This window comes from Eulemur rufifrons, chromosome 1, assembly GCF_041146395.1.
Source record: "Eulemur rufifrons isolate Redbay chromosome 1, OSU_ERuf_1, whole genome shotgun sequence".
In the NCBI taxonomy this organism is placed as follows: Eukaryota; Metazoa; Chordata; class Mammalia; order Primates; family Lemuridae; genus Eulemur; species Eulemur rufifrons.
Window position 1 is genome coordinate 82,463,384 of NC_090983.1, and position 18,308 is coordinate 82,481,691.

The window sequence follows — 18,308 nt, forward strand, 5'->3', positions numbered from 1 at the left end:
CAATGCTTTCTTCTAATTTAAATATCAGATTGATCATGAAAGCAGAAAAATATCAGTTCAGCTCTTAAAGTGAATGGTTTGGGTATTCTAAAGTTTTTTTATTGGTAAATGATGTCAAAAACTTGATACATTGAGGCTCTTTAAAAAATTTCAGTAACCTTTTCATATTCCAGAATCCCAAGGTAGTGAATTTACACTTTTGTATTTATATTAACAACAGTCAGATGTATGACAATCACAAAGTTAAAAACAGAGGACACAAAGTTAAAATAGAATGTGAACCTTTCTAAGAAATATATATTAAAGTTGATATGTACATTTTATGTTGACCTCTTCATTTTGTGAAGACTTACAGTAAATATTTCACATACCCTGCACTTGGATGTCAAAATGTTCAATTTAGCACTTTAGTGTTTACTCCTGTGATTATTCTCTTGGCTGTAATATTGCTTTTCTCTGTGTATGATGCCCCCATCAAACATTTACAACTTCTCAGAGGAGAGAGAGCATTTTACATAATTTGTTTATACAAAACTCTGGTTAAATAGTAGGTGTTTAATAAGGACTATTGAACTAATTTGTTGAAAAATTGAATAATTTATTCATTTATTTACTAAATAAGCAGTGCAATTACTATGTATAAAGCACAATGATAATATTATAATATTTTTCTCCTTAAGAATACAGAACATATTTTTACAATTAACCTTACAATATCCAATATCTCTCTGAAATAAAAAAAAAAAAACTTCCAAATAAAGGAGATTTTAACTGAAGATTATTCATAATATGAATTCTTTGGATACTAATTTCTTACCTCATAGATATATTTTTGTAGGTATATGTTTTTAACATATGCATGGTCTATTTTCAAGGCATTTATGACCTATTAGAGACATAGTTTGTGCTATGATTACCCAATTATTTACAATAATCAAGTGATTCCAAAAAGTATGAATTTAATTTACTAATGACTTTCATGACGATGCTATCTTTTTGCATTCAAAAGCCCAGTAGTCTTCTTAGGTTCAAAGATCTGTAGTTTCTTTGTAGATAAATTACCCTAATTTCCAGATATTTTCCCAATATCAGAATTATATGAGACACATATCACCCACTAGAATAATGCCTTACGTGTTTACGATGTCAGTCAATGGAGTGCTGGTAGGTTAACAAGTTATTTCTCACTAACTTCAGCTTCCTTCCATAAATATAAGCTACACCAAATGATTCGTAGGTCTCCAACTTTGGTTACAAATTAGATAATTACCTGTTTTCCCATAAGGTAGTAGTTTCATGAAATACAATTACGTAAGACCTGTGTGTGTGTGTATTCATAGATGCCCCCTCTTTAATGCTTCAGGTTTTCCCCCACTTTTTGTTAACCCCTCCTGTGAGGTGGAGCCAGTTTCTCTGAAAGGCCTGTCACAGCTGCACCTGGGATTTGAGTCAAGGGCACATGGTCACTTCTTAGGAAGGCCAATGTTAGAGTAGAGCTGATTACAAAACGTATTGCTCAGAGTTGGCTGCCAGGGATTAGATATGAAAGTGTGAGTACATTTCCCAAAGCAAGTATTGGATAGCCCCATGCTCTTTGAAGGGATGGTGGTAGAAGAGAGGGAGGCTGTAAGAACAGATGAAAAGGTAGATCCAGGAAACAACAAATAGATGCAAACTGATCAGTTGGTTTTATAAAGAAATCTGTGAAACACTTAGGCACAAGTAATATACTCTAGTCCCCACTTTGGAAATGTGGTTCCCTAAAACACAGAATAACACATCATATTTCTCATTATTTCCCATCTCTTTGGATGGCTCATTTACACTTGAGTAGGGGACCTGGTGTGGCCTAGTGAAAAGCTCAGCATGAGCCAACACATCTTTTTCTTGGGAATTTGAACAGGAAAATATGAAGGCAATAATCATCAAATATTGAAATTTAATCCAAATTATATGAGCACATATGGAGAACAGCAAATATTTGGGTTCACAGTGACATGTAACTTCCATTTTTTTTTTAATTCTTCTAAATACTTTTTATTGATAAGTTGACAGAAAGCTTAAGAAGCCTTTAAGTTTTTCAGACTATCTTCTGTAGAATACTAATAACTAGTACTTAATCCAACATTTGCCATGTGCTAGACATTGTGCTAAGCACTTTGCATTATTCAGCTCGTTTTACAGATGGAGAAGCTGAGGCTCAAGGTCATTATTAAGTAACCTGTCCCAGGTCACACAGGTAGCAAATGTTGGCGTAAACATTCAAACCAAGGTTTTCTTACGTTGAGCCTACCCTCTTCTCAATAATTCTATAGGATTTTTTTTTCAATTTATTTATTTATATTCTTTTTTTTTAAATTTCAGAATATTATGGGGGTACAAACATTTTGGTTACATATAATGCCTCTGCATCGCTCAAACCAGAGCTACAAGCATACCCGTCCCCCATACAGTGTGTTCCATACCCATTAGTTATGAGTTTACCCATCCCATCCACACCTCCCACCTGCCTGGCACTTGATGAATATTACTTCCATGTGAGCATCTAAGTCTTGATCAGTTAGTACCAAGTTGATGGTGGTACATGTGGTGCTTGTTTTTCCACTCTTATGATACTTCACTTGAAAGAATGGGCTCTAGCTCCACCCAGGATAAGACAAGAGGTGCTAGTTCACTATTGTTTTTTATGGTTGAGTAGTATTCCATACATATACCACATTTTATTTATTCACTCATGTATTGATGGGTACGTGGGTTATTTCCACATTTTTGCAATTGTGAATCATGCTGCCATAAACATTTGAGTGAAGATGTCTGTATTGTAAAATGACTTTTTTCCTTTGGGTAAATGCCTAGTAGTGGGACTGCTTGATCCAGTGATATTTCCTACTTCTTTGAGATATTTCCAAATTACTTTCCACAGAGGTTGTACTAATTTGCAGTCCTAGCAGCAGTGTAAGAGTGTTCCAATCTCTCCACATGCATACCAGCATTTGTTATTTTGGGACTTTTTGATAGAGGCAATTCTCACTGGAGTTAGGTGATATCTCATTTTGGTTTTAATTTGCATTTGCCTGATGATTAGAGGTGTTGAGCACTTTTTTATATGTTTGCTGGCCATTATTCTGCCTTCTTTTGTGAAGTTTCTGTTCATGTCCTTTGCCTGCTTTTTAATGAGGTTGTTTGATTTTTTTTTCTTGTTAATTTTCTTAAGTTCTGTATAGATTCTTGGGATCAGCCCTTTATTGGATGTGTAGCATGCAAATAATTTCTCTCATTCTGTAGGTTGTCTATTCACTCTAATGATAATTTCCTTGGCTGTGTAGAAGATTTTTAATTTTATCAGGTCCCATTTATTTATTTTTGTGGCTGCTGTGATTGCTTTGGAGGGTCTTCTTCATAAATTCTTTGCATAGGTCTAAGTCTATAAGAATTTTACCAACATTTTCTTCTAGAATTCTTAAGGTTTCACATCTTAGGTTTAAGTCTGTTATCCATCTTGAGTTGATTTTTGTGAGACCTGAGAGGTGCAGATCTAGTTTCAATCTTCTGCATATGGTTATCCAATTTTCCCAGCACCATTTATTGAATAGAGAGTCTTTTCCCCAGTGTATATTTTTGTCTGCTTTGTCAAATATTAGATGACAATATGAGGATGGTTTTATATCTGGGTTCTCAGTCCTGTCCCAAAGGTTTATATCTCTGTTCTTGTGCCAGTATCATGCTGTTTTGGTTACTATAGCCTTGTAGTATAGCTTGAAGTCTGGTAGACTGATGCGTCCCAATTTGTTATTTTTGCTTAAGATTTCTTTGGCTATACAAGGTCTTCTCTGGTTCCATACAAAGCATAGAATTATTTTTTCTAGATCTGCAAAAAATGAGGATGGTATTTTGATAGGGATTTCATTGATTCTGTAGATCACTTTGGGTAGTATGGACATTTTAACAATCTTTGTTCTGCCAATCTATGAGCATGGTAGGGTTTTCCATCTATTTACATCCTCTACAATTTATTTTCTCAGTGTTTTGCAGTTCTCTATATATAGGTCTTTCACCTCGTTAGGTAAATATTTTCCTAATATTTAATTTTCTTCTATGCTATTGTGAAAGGTTTTGTGTCTTTGATTTGATTTTCGGCTTTACTGTTATTGGTATATATGAATGCCACTGATTTCTGTACATTAATTCTGTATCCTGAGACTTTACTGAATTCATTTGTCAATTCCAAGAGTCTCTTTGTTGAATTCTGGGGTTTTCTAGATATAATATCATATCGTTAGCAAAGAGTGAGAGTTTGACCCTTTTTGCCCCCATTTGGATACACTTGATTCACCACTCTTGTCTGATTGCTCTGGCAAGGACTTCCAGCACTGTGTTGAATAGAAGTGGAGATAGTGGGCAACCTTGTTGGTTCCAGTTCTAAGCAGGAATGCTTTCAATTTTTCTACATTCAGAATGATATTGGCTGTGGGTTTATCATATATGGCTTTAATAATTTTGAGGTAAGACCCATCTATGCCTATTTTGTCAAGAGTTTTTATAAACATGGGCTGAATTTTGTCAAATGCTTTTTCTGTGTCTATTGAGAGAATCATATGGTGCTTGTTCTTGGTTTTATTTATATGGTGAATCATATTTATAGATTTGCATATGTTGAACCATCTTTGCATCTCTGGGATAAAGCCAACCTGGTCATGGTGAATTAATTTTTTGATGTGCTATTGAATTTTCTTTGCTAAGGTTTTGTTGAGAATTTTTGCATCTATATTCATGAGGTAAATTGGTTTTTAGTTTCTAATTTTTGTGTCCTTTTCTGGCTTTCAAATCAAGGGGATATTGGCTTCATAGAATGAGTTGAGGAGGATTCCATCCTTCTCAAATTTGCGGAATAATTTCTGTAGTATAGGTACCAGTTCTTTGTGGGTTTGGTGAAATTCAGGTGTGAAACCATCTGTTCAGGGACTTTTCTTAGGGAAAGATTTTTCATTGTTGCTTCAATTTCTGTGCTTGATATTGGTCTGTGCAGGAATTCTATTTCTTCCTGATTGATCCCAGGGAAGTTGTGTGTTTCTAAGAATTTGTCCATTTCCTCCACATTTTGGTGTTCTTGGGCATAGCGATTTTTATAGTATTCCAAGATGATGTTTTGTATTTCCATGATGTCTGTTGTGATCTCTCCTTTTTCATTTCTAATTGAGATTATTAGAGTCTTTCCTTTCTACTTCTTGTCAATTTAGCAAGAGGGCTGTCAATTTTATTTCTTTTCAAAAAACAACTTTGGCTTTATTAATCTTATGTTTAGTTCTTTTATTCTCAATTTCATTTAGTTCTGCTCTGATCTTAGTTATTTCTTTTCTTCTGCTGGGTTTAGTATTTGTTTGCTCTTCCTTTTCCACTTCCTTGAGATAGTTCATTAGTTTGTTGATTTGTGATCTTTCTGCCTTTTGAATGTGGGGATTTAATGCTATTAGTTTTCCTCTCAGGAATGCTTTTGCTGTATCCCACAGATTTTGATAATTTGTGTCCCCATTATCATTTAATTTGAAGAATCTTTTAATTTCCATCTAGATCTCTTCCTTGACCCAACAGTCATTCAGCAATAGATTGTTCAATTTCCATGACTTTGTGAAGAGGTAATTATTTCTGTTGGAATTAACCTCTAATTTTATTCCACTCTTGTCTGAGAAGATACATGGTATAATTTCTATTTATTTTAATTTGTTGAGATCTGTTTTGTGGCCTAGGATGTGATCAATTTTAGAGAAGGTTCCATGAGCTGATGAAAAGAATGTATATTCAATTTTGTTTGGGTGGAATGTTCTGTAGATGCCTGTTAGGCCCATTTGTTCTAGAGATCTGTTTAAGTGCATTGTTTCTTTGCTCATTTTCTGCTTGGAGGTTCTGTCTAGTAACTTCCATTTTTTAACTTTGTGCTCAAAACCTGTGTGCACTTACATTCTATGTTCTAAGGTTCTTCTTAATCACTTTTGGATATATGGATTCATAGATAATGACATGGTGACATTCATAGTCACAATGTAACTCATGATTTTTATCTCTTTATTATTCTTAGGATGATAGTATAGATTTAAGGAATTTATTGTTTAATTACATTTTATACCTTCATTTTTTTCCCTCAAATTCAAAAGCCTTCTCTTGTAAACCACTTAAAACTTTTAATAGACAGTTGTTCAGTGACCAAGTGACAGGACTTCATAACACCAAGATTAGCTGCTTTAACATTTCCTGGATTTGAAAATTCTTGATTTATGTTTGAAACTTGAAATTTCTACTTGTAATGTTATTGCTTGACTTATAATAGGATACCTTCTGCACACACAATAACTTTTATTTATTTTAATACCACATGAGGGAACAATCTTTTTCAATGCATATTAAGAAAAAGAGATCCAAATGCAAGTCTAAATATAAACACCGGGTCTTTGCCAAAGCAAATAATATAACTTAGGTGAAAAGAAATAAACAACTTTCCACTGTGTGTGGTTGAGATCACATACATTCAGGTGGCCAGAAAGTTGTGTTCTTTTTTTGTCCTTGCTTAGAAAATGCAATCTGACTTCATAAACATGAAAACATGGATGGGTGAAAGCACTTTCAGAATTTAAAAAAATGTATATGATATTGATGCATTTCTGTATTTTACACATGAGGAAACTGAGGCTCAAAAATAGAAATAATTGCTCAATGTTTTATAATCAAGTAATAGAAATATTAATAGAATTTGAACATAGGTTTGTCATTATTAGAAATCTACATAATCTAGTCCTACCTATGCTCTTCAACGTGGTAGCCACCACCTATGTGTGACTATTTTAATTTAATTAAAATTAAATAAAATTAAAGATTATTTTCTTTAGTCCTATTAACCACATTTCAGGTGTTTAGTACTGAAGTGACCAGTTGCTGTCATTGTGGACAGGGCAGATTATAGAGTATTTACTGTAGCACAGAGTGTTCTCTTGCTCAGTGCTGATCCAGACTACCCATTTGATGATTAGGGAAACATCATCTCAAAAAGATTTGTTCACTGGTATAAACTGTTCAGCTAGATTGACAGAGCACTAAGCATAAATTGCAAGTCTTCTAAAGCCTACAACTAGGTTATTTCTACTGTACACTGATCAAAACAATTCTCAAAAGCAATTCACACACACACACACGCACACACGTCCTTAAAAGCAACAAGTCCTCCTTCCCTGGTTTGCATACAGTATGAAGTTCACATGCTATATGCAAACTACAGATGGTAGAAAATAGAGGAGTTTTTAGTTTATAGTTATGACATTGAATCAGGAACATCAAGAGAGACAGTGAATGTGCAACTTTTCTTCTCGAACACTAGTGGAATGACACACTGTTGATCAGGATTAGTCACAAAGAGTAGAGGAAAACAAAGAATACGTATGGTTGATATTCTTAATGGGTATCAGCTTTTGGTACTCCGTTTTTTCCCAGAAAAGTATTTTGTAATAAATTCACATAGGAAGAATCTGCATGAGTTACTAAGTTAAGACTTCAAACTCTTGTATACCTTTCATCCATATTGGTTTTATCCAGTTTCTCTTTCTTCTTCTTTCTCCCTCTACATCTTCTCTCTCTCTTTCTCTCTCTCTTCCCCCTCTCACCTCCATCTTCCTTCTTCATATATTTTTCAACTTGAAAATAGATTGCATAAGCCATGCCTTTTTAACCCTAAATGTTTTAATATGTGACATTATCTTACATAATCACAGCACAACTATCAAAATCAGCAAAAATTAACCTTGAAACTAATAATTTTTACTGTATTCTGGCATTTATTTTTACACAATAGACTCCATAAACTCCTCATATGAACAAAAGAAAGTCTTAATCTAAAGTTATTAATACTTTTCCCACATAGACCCTGTTTATGTAAAGCATTATATTTACTAAAATTTTCCAGGAAGACCTTGTCATTATATTTGCTTTATGTCAGGAGTAAACCTTGGGCTAAGCAAATGTTTATCCATTAGCATATTCAATAATCTTCCCCAAGGTCAATCACCATGTATTTCAGGCATCTAATTCCATCAAAACAAGACCATGGACATTTAGAAATTAAATTAATGGATTCCATCCTTTAATTAAACAATTGTAAAATTCCAAATCTCTTTTCTTCTTTGTCCTTTTTTTTTTTTGTGTGTGTAGTTTAAAATATTGTTAGATTAGTATAACAAAATGCAAAACTAAAGATTAAAATAGGGTATGTAAGAACAAAAATGTCCTCACACTTTGTGATTATCATGCAACGTGTCTCCATTTCTTTACTATTTTTAAATTTTTTAAACTAGACACTGGTTTTATTTCTTGCACATGTATATAAAGCAGACCATTTAGATTGATTTAGACTCTAATATTCTGGTTTCATAATATGGCATATTAGTCAACCACCACTATGCAAAGGACAGACCCTCCTATTTCTGAAGCTGTGCTTACACTTGCTACCAATAGGCTAGTGGAAATACTCTTCTGCCAAGCATAAATGCTGAAGGAAAATGACAAGTTCACTTAGGCCCATGTGCTTAACTGTATTAAGATTGAATGGTGCAACCATAGTTAAAAATTGCTGTTAATTATACTCATATAAATTCATTGTGGGAAAATAGAATTAAATATGTATTCTAGAATGATGATCCTAATATTTAAAAGCATTAAGTATGCAGTCCTTTCCTTTTAAACAAAATACATAGGCACTCACCAGTTATGCCTCTTGCCTTTTGGAATTACTGGACTCATCTGCATATGGAAGTTTCCTGTTCTTGGCATTGGCAAAGCCTGAGCATGCACTACAGTGTTGGATATTCTGTGATCCATGAAGTCCACTTTGTCCCCAGGGGAAAATTAGTGAGCTAGCTAAAATCTGTCAAAGGAGGGCTTCCCTTAGCAGAGAACAGCTACACATTCTCACCCTTCTTTATTTCTGAACTCCTCTGCAAGTGTTTTTATTTTAATTGCAGAAAAACACAAACACACACACATTATAGGTAGACGTATACATATTGCTTTTCTTTCCTTAACTTGATGAAAAACAGCCTCCCCAGCCTTCAAATCCTGCTTTGCTTCCCTGCAATGGAGATGTTGCATTCTGTACAGTCCCCATGGGGGCACAATGAAGCCTTTATGGTAGAAACTGCCTGGAGGGAAATAAAATACACAACCACTAGGTGATCGGTTTGGAGATTTGGAAAAAAGTCTTGTTCCTAACTCCAAACACTGCTTCATTGAAAGAGAAACTGTGGCAGAGTAATTCATAATGGAAAAAAGCTTAAAGGATGTTGGCCTGAGTCATCTTGTTGCTTCTGCCAAAAAGATCCCTTCCTCTCCATTTAGTCCAAGTCCATTGCACAGCTTGTTTTCAATGATTTCAGATCATTCTTCCTTGTACCAGCTGCTTTGGTAAAGTAGCTATTATTTGCCCATGAGAAATGATCTCAATGCCAGGTGGCTATTTGTGTATATGGTGGCTTTCTGTGGTGTCAATGCCTGTGGTCAAACTTCTCTAAATTTCCCAAAGTCTGTCTGGATTGCCAATGATGAACAGCTTGTATTATGGTTCTTCACACTCTGTCAGACCCTAGAACGTAAAGCCTAAAGAGGCTTCAGAATTCACCTAATCTAATTCCTTCAATAGGGTTTAAAGGATTTTCAGGGCATGATACATTATATTCTATTTTTAATCTTAGCACCCTGTGTAATTCCCAACTCACAATGGGTACTCAAAAACCATTAGCATTTGATGCTATAAACCAACACTTTTATTGATTTGATAAAATAGTAAATTGATATCCAGAGAAGCTGAGTAATTATTCCATTGCCACACAGCATATTAACAAAAGAGCAAGGAGTTGGAAATATGCAGGTCAGTATTAATTCCACTGTATATCAATTCCTTTGCACAACATTGTCTTAATCCCAGTTGAGGCCAACGAACTGCTATCATCACCTTCCTGCAATTTAGCAAATTATTGCTTAGTATAATTTTTCAGATAATAGGTAATTTTTCACTTGAGGAATATAGATGTATGTGCATGTGGAAATAGCACTGGCTTTGGAGTCAAAGTGCAGGTTGTTTGTGGATCTGCCCCTTAATAGCTAGGTGAAGCTCAATTTTTCTGGCTGTAAGATAAAGATAACAATTCTGGCAATAATTAGAAACATTCTAAAAACTTTTTTTCACATGTGGTCTTAGATCTCCTAGAGCCCTAGAATGTTCAGAAATACTCTACTAATGAAGAAATTTTTAAAATTACATAAGTGGTCCCTCTACTAATAAAGGAATTATTATTTTAATTATATATAATGTTGCATATTATACATAATATATAATATATTATATGTTTGCATATAATGTAAACTAGAAATTATTAATATTTTATAGAATCTGAGTCAAAAGGCCTAATAGATTTATAAACATGAGAAATTCTTGCCAAAAGTTCAAACTATAGGTTAATATATGGGTATATATTAGCTCACAGGCAATGTCAAATAAAAATAATTAGTACTATATGGAAACGTTCCGAAGATTTCCTTTTTGCTCCTCCTCTTCCATATTATGCCCTAAGTGGCCTAATTCACCACGCTTCATTACCTCCCCAGGCCCAGGCCTCATGAGCCAGGAGAATAGTAGATGCTGTATTCTGAGAGCGAGAGTCCTGGTGTGAGACAAATTAAGACAGCACCGGGAGCTATTTAACAAATTTCCTTTTCCAGTGCCTATACTGGAAATTAGATGAGCAGTTTGGTCCCAGAGGTCGTTTTCTTCATGCCGACTCAGGCTGTGAACTTCCCTTTAGAACCAGAAAATGAATAGATTTAAGATAGGCAGATGAATTTTGGAGACAATTTCTTTAGAGGAGAAAAATCATATACTTTAGAAACTGTCTAGTTGTTTCAGTTTGGCTGTTTCCAGCTGCGTGTGCCATTTTTTACTTTCTACAAGTATATATACTGAAGTCTCTAGTATTTATTTCCAACCCTTTTAATGGTTTTAATTTTCCAGGATGAATAATGAATAATTGCACAATAAACTGCCATTTTAAGGATTCTTATATTGTATTTTCACTTTTCTCTGCGTTAGGTGACCTCTAATTTTTTTTCTAACCTCAAGAGTGCCTGATTGACCTAGATATTGAATTGCAAATTGGGAAGAAATTTTTATAATGAGAATTCTAAAGGACAGAACTAAAATAGACAAAATAGAAAGAAAAAGGGGAGGTAAAAAAAGAGCAAAAGATAAGGTTTAAAGGATTTAAAAATATTCCTGGGGAGGTGGACAGAAATAACAAATGCTTTCACAAATGTCTTGGGGTGTTTTATGGCACTGCTGCATGTTTTATAGAGAAAAAAAAATCATGACTCGGTACTTTCTATAAACGAAGCACTTTTCTTCAGCATCTCAAAGGGTATTTTTTCATTCATTATTTAGTTGATCCTTTCACAATTTTTATAGTGAGAATCCAGAATGATAAAAGATTTCTCCCTTATTTTTGTGTGGGAGAGTGTGAAGAGGATGACAATAGGTAAATGATGGGGAAGGCAATTGATTGACACATCTGTGCCCAGTAGCTTCTTCCAAGGCAGAGGTTAGAATATTGTAATTACAGGCATCTTGGCATATTGCATAACTTGAGACTGATGAGGGGTATAATAAAAAAGGACAGCCCCAAACAACGTCCCAGCAAACTTCCTAACTTCCAGGTTTTATGGCAAATCCTTCCCTTCCATATAACATTCACATGCCCAGTACCTTTACAATGGCTGCCTGCTCTGCTTTACTTCTTTTTCCTTATACTTCCAAGCAATTATTTTTCCTGGCCCAAAACCAAACAAACAAACACACACAAACCCTCAGCAAACACACATAGCAAAGGAGAAGAAGAATTATGGGGCAAATGTATAGAAGAGGAATAGGTCAATTGGTCTGATGATGGAAGGGGAAGTGTATAATTCCTGGAATTTTACAGTGTGGGGAAAACTGGGAGGAACAAAACAGAGGCAAGGTGAAATGAGGGTGGAAACTTGCAAAGCATTGCTCTTTTAGAATCCCAGCAAATGATGTGCTTCGTGGACTTTGTCAGAGCCAATATCATGAAACTCTTAGCCCCGTTCATATGTTTCCTCTCCAATGACTTCTTTGTGACTAAGGTGACAATGGGCTCAATCATAAGTCTGATACTCAGATCAGATTTTATTTTCTAGTTTTAAGGAGGTAGATTTATACTTTAAGAGGGTAGATTATTTCTTGGTCATTCTATGCCCAACATTTTTCTATGTTATACTTTGTCAAGGTCATCCTCTTGAACATAGGAGCTGAAAATGGGATAGAGAAAAAAGAGTGAAAATAACATATCTCACAATATTTCATGTGAGTTGCTTTGTACTAGTTTCTGATTCCAAATCTGAGTCAATAATTTCTCCTAGACAATTGGATGTGGGGTTGAATATAAGATGTCTGCTGAACTCTAAAGGGGGATTTTAATTACTTTTGTGATTTATTACTTACTGGGATAATTCCTGAGAGTCAGCAGAGTTGCTTACCAGAGCTATGAGAAATTGCTGGTTGTAAGTTACAAGTGAGCCACATTAATCATTTCTGGAGTTTTGTCAGTGTGGGCTTTCACCCCATGAAGCTTCTACCCCAAACAGTGAGCTGTAATATGCTAACCCTGCATCACCACTCCTTCAGATCGGAAATTAAGGTATCTCTATCTTTCCTACCCTGGTTACATTTTGGAAAAATACTGTTGTATATGACTAATCTGGCTAAAGGCAATAAGATGAGGCAGATAATGTCTGTCCTAAGTTTAATATACTTTTATTAGTTCATTGACTCAAGAATTAAGTTTTGTTTTGTTTTAAGACCTACTCTCTTTTTACAGTGCATCATTCTAGGTGCTTAGGCCACAATAGTAAATAAAATCTGAGCCCTCACTCTCATGGAGCTTGAAATATAATGGTGGGAGACAAGAGACAAATAAATTTATAAAACTCATCCAGGGGTTAATACAAAGTAAGAATGGGAATGCTATTTTATATGGGATGGTCAGGAAAGGTTTCTTTGCTAAGGGAATATTTGTGCCAAGAGCTATAGAAACTGAAGAGGAGACAATGAGAAAACATGGGGAAGAGCTTATTAACCAGAACATTCAGTACTCAAAGGGCCTGAGGTGAGTGTGATGGAGGGAAAAGAAGGAGGATGATGTGGCTGGATTAGAACGATTAAAGTAGGACATGATCACAGAGGTGGTCCAAAAGTCATCTGGAAGCTGGATCATGCAAAACCAAGATCATAGTTTGCTGAAGGCTTGAGAAGTGATATGATCACATACATGCTGTATTAACATCACTCCGGATAATGTAGACAGAAGAGATAATAGGAGGCAAAGGTGGCCTTAGGCAAACTATTTGAGGTGCTACTGTAAATCACTAGGTGAAAAATGAAGGTTATTGAGAGTAATAAGAAGTAGCCACATTTGTGCATCATTCAAAGGTACATTTGCGGAAAGATTATCCACAAGGAAGAGTAAGAGTAAACATGAGGACTCCAAGGTTTATAGCCATATCAGATGGTAGAATGGATATCCACATAATGACCTACTTGACCAGGGAAAGAGTAGGTTAAGTGTATTTTGAATTAAAAGTTTATTTTTGAACTTATTAAATCTGAGGCTCTTTTAGCCATCTAAAGAGAGATGCCTGGATTTCAGTAATGAAGTTCAGATTGGTGGGAAAACCTTGGAAATTCTCGGGTGTGGTGATACTTAAAGCCATGGAATTAGATGAGATCAGTTAGAGAGCAAGTCAGTGAGGATGAGGATCAGTTAGAGATGAGATCAGTTAGAGAGAAAGTGAGGATACAGAGAAAAAAGAAAGAAAAAAGACCAAGGCAAAACTCAGGGCATCCTCTCCACCACTTATCTCAAGGAGCAATCAGCCACATATGCCTCATTTCCAAACAGGAACCCAAGTATTTTTTATAAAAAGTAGTACCTGAAATAGCTAAAATCAACACAAAAAATTAAAATTGACACCAGTAGAGGAAGTAAGAATTCAACAACTTTTTGTATTTTGTAGATATAATCATATCACTGTCACAATTATATGAAGAAAATCTGGATTTTTCTAATTTTTCCTGTAAGGGGATATATACATTAATGAATAACTTTATTTTCAATTTAGTGAAACTTGTGCCAAATCTAAGCAAGTGAGTCATGCATTTGAGAAGCTAATTGGAATGGCTGATCATTCAAAAGATTTATTTTTTGACCATTTGATTCCAGAGTCATTTGTTAAAGGGATATTCTTTTCTCACTTGTAATGATGCTGGTTGCTTAAGTTTGAATATATTCTATTTTTTATTATTATTCTTAATGAGTGACAATTCAGTGATGTGACCAATGCAAATTATAGTCCAAATTTTACTGGTTATAACCCAGAGTCTGTTTTTAATTATTGCAGTCATTGTGGTTCCAGGATGACATCTTTCATCTTATTTATATTTTCAATTTATGCATTTGGTTTATATATATATATCAATAGAGGTTTGTCACAACCCCTAGTGGAGCTCAATAAATATCTTTAGAATGCATGAATAAGTGAGTATATTTTTCCATAGGCTATTCCTTCATCTGTAGGTAAATATGACAGAATTATCTGCCTACTCGGTTTTGATGCAAGAAAAAAGCATCTGGGAAAACAAATATTTTGACTCCATATTTTTACCAGAAAATAAAATACCAAACTCTCTGATGCCAAATTTATTTAAAAATTAGTTATGTGCAATAACATCCACAGAGTATTGCATAACAGATATGAATTCCATATATTGCACCAAATCTTATTATTATTGAATGTTTTTTATTAATTTTTTAAAGCCAACCCATGCTCTTCAGAAATCCTTCCATAATCTGCCCTTAAATCCCCAATCCACCATCCTTCCTATTTCTCTGTCTCCCAGGATCCATTATATGCAATAGTTATTTGTGTCATTGTACCTAAATCACTTTATTGACAAGATTTATTATAGTTTATCACCTTGACAAGATTCTGTATTCTGCTTGAAATCAAGACCTTAACTTAACAAACATTATATTCTCAATCCTGGGCACTGTGTCTGGCAAGTATTAGTTACTCATAAATGTTTATGGGTAATAATATATGAGTTAAAAGAAAGGCTCCTACAAATGTATCATTTTTTAATGTTGTACATGTTATAAGAAGCATTGTTCCAAACATCAAACCATGTTTACTTTATGAGGATTTGTAGTAGAAATTAATTTCAATTCATACAATCAGAAAAATAAATAAAAAGAACAAAATAAACTCTTCTTCAAGAAGGTAGCCTGTTTGGTTCTTCTTTATGAACACTTTTTCACCAGTTGGTGATTACAGACTTTGCTTCCAACCTGGGGAGCACAAAACTGAACACTTAGCTTACCTCTAGCATCTCTTAAGATAATTGCAATATATATTAGATTTATTTTACTATCCAAGTCAGTATGATGCAAAAGTACAATGTCTGTCCATTAAATTATAAAATTTTAATATGTAGCCAGAAAATATCAATTACCAAAATGAGAGAATAAAGGAAATAGGTGTTTAATTGGCCATCCACTGGGAAGAAAAGAAAGTGGGATGGTTAGGCATTAGTTTAGTTTCTTTCAGCAACTATTCTAAGTGGCCCAGGGAAACTTCAGGTCTGCTTCTGAGATCAGAAACCAGACAAGGATGCCCACTCTCACCAATTACATTTAACGTAGTACTGTAAGTCCTACCTGGAGCAATTAGGCAAGAGAAATAAATAGAAGGCATTCAAATAAGAAAGGAAGAAGTTAAAGTGTCCCTATTTATAGAAAACATGATCTTACAAATATAAAACCCTAAAGAATCTACCAAAAAAAAAAAAACTATTAGAACTAATAAACAAATTCAGGAACATTGCAGAATACAAAATCTACATGGAAAAATTAGTTACATTTTGGAATAAAACATAGAGAAAACACCCTATGATGTCAGTCTGGATAATGATTTTTTAAATATGACCCCAAAAGCTCAGGCAACAAAAGTAAAAGTTAGACAAATGGGATTTCAGCAAAGTAAAAAGATTCTGCACAACAAAGGAAACAATCAACAGAATGAAGAGACAACCTACAGAATGGGAGAATATATTTGCAAACCATACATCTGATAAGGGGGTAATATTCAAAATACATGAGGAACTCAATAGTAAAAAAAAATTAAAAATGAGCAAAAAACAAGCAGACATTTCTCAAAAGAAGAAATACAAATGATAAACAGCTATATGAAAAATGCTCCAAATCACTAACTGCAGTTGAGTGAACTGAGCATGTTTGGTGCATCCACTCTCTCAGGTTTTTACTGTCTCCTTGGAGGCAGTACAAGGCTGTGCTTACTCTCAAAGCTTGAGGCAAACTGATTTCTGAATGTGAGCATGTGTATTTCCAGGAAAGCAGAGTAATACAATGAGAGTAATTTCTGTCACAGTGCTTGCCTTTCCTAGATTATGATTATGCAATAGAATTTGCTGGTTTCTTGTTTTTTATGTGCGTACCCATTGCCAAGTAGCCTCCAGGTGCCTGAACAATAACAACAAAGATGCAGTGAATAGCAATATTAAAAAAGAAAACTACTTGTTTTAGCACTACAATAAACATAATGTGTGAACAGTGGCTTGCAACCTTGACAATATTGCCCCTTTGAGAGAGACAAATTTTAAATCATGGTCTTAAACCACATCAGGAACATTCACTGAGAGGATCTCAGTTGGATTCACAAACAAGTTTTCAAAGGAAATAGCCATTCCTTCATTTCACACTGGATAAATCTGGGAGCCACTATCAAAAGTATAGGAACTAATATTAATTGCAAAGTGATGTCACAGAGACAGACATCATCACAAAACTGGCCAGCAAGAAAACTTTCAAGAATTTGTGACAGAAAAGTTAATATTGCACCCTGGAATCAGACAAAAGTGCCCCAGAACAAGGACTGCATGTAGTTGGCATTTTGAAAAGTTTTGTTTATGCAGTCAACCCAGATGTTTTGTCAACAATATTTACTTAGAATCCACTGTATATTGAATTTTATAAAGCATATAACAGAATGAAATAAAAGCTATTGTGTTGTCTGCGAACAGTTTATGAAACACTGACACCTAAAATTAAATGCGAGTTGGATTCCCCAACACCTAGAATTTGTAGCAGGAGGCAAATGAAAGTCATTCTAGTCCCACAACAGACATGCCATCTACAAGTAAAAAAGAAAGAGGTCATCCTGATAATGTCCATCTTAAAAAAGATAAAACCCTTAAAATTCAGTGCACAAAGGGTGCCCAGTAAATACTATTGATTGTATATTTGATTTGGCTGTGTGAACTACCGTTTTCAAAGTGCCAATTACATGTAGACCTGTACTTGATGTTTAACTTCAGAGTCCTGTTTTAATTTTTTTTCTCGTAAAATCTCCACAGTTTCCTTATTAAACCATTAAAAAGAGACTAGATAGACAAGCATCTATGACTGTCAGATGTTTATTTGTTATTAAAAAGGGGGGGGAACAGTTTTTATACTTGCTCCCAAATGTATTTTGCTAGAATTATTTCTTATGCTGATGGAAAGAAGTCTTAAAGACACAGCCCACCTAGGAGGAATTAAGGTTCTGGGAAAGTGCCTGGATTTGTAATTGCTATAAACAGCATAAAGCCGAATAAGATCACCTTCTCATCTAGCCTCATTATATATGTTCTCCTCAGCCTTTCCACATTTAATTGTAAAAATAAAAGGGAAAAAAAATCTGTCATGTCTCTCATTGTAGCTAAGGGTATTTTCAAAATACTAAAACAGAAATAAAGGGGACAATTGAAACAAGAACTCACTTGCCAGTTTTCAGTTTATTTTTCTTTAATTGAAAAGGCAAATATTAAAAAGTAAACTCTCCAAAGGCAGGTAAAGGACTGAGAGACATTTTGCATGTGGAGTCAAAAGTTGGGGAATATCCGTAGTTAATTAACAGATCTATAAATATACCTCACTGCCAAAACAGGCTTGCTATCTCAGCTTATCTTCAAGCCTTTGTTTCACTACTTGGGTTAGCTCTACATTATGAACAAAATACATCACATAATTTGTATATCACAGAGATCAGAGAAAGATAAAAAATTCATTGGTAAGAAACATGTATATTCAAAATTCCTAAATACTCTGCTTGTGATTATCTCACCTTGAGAGATAAAGAAGAGCTTGCCTCCA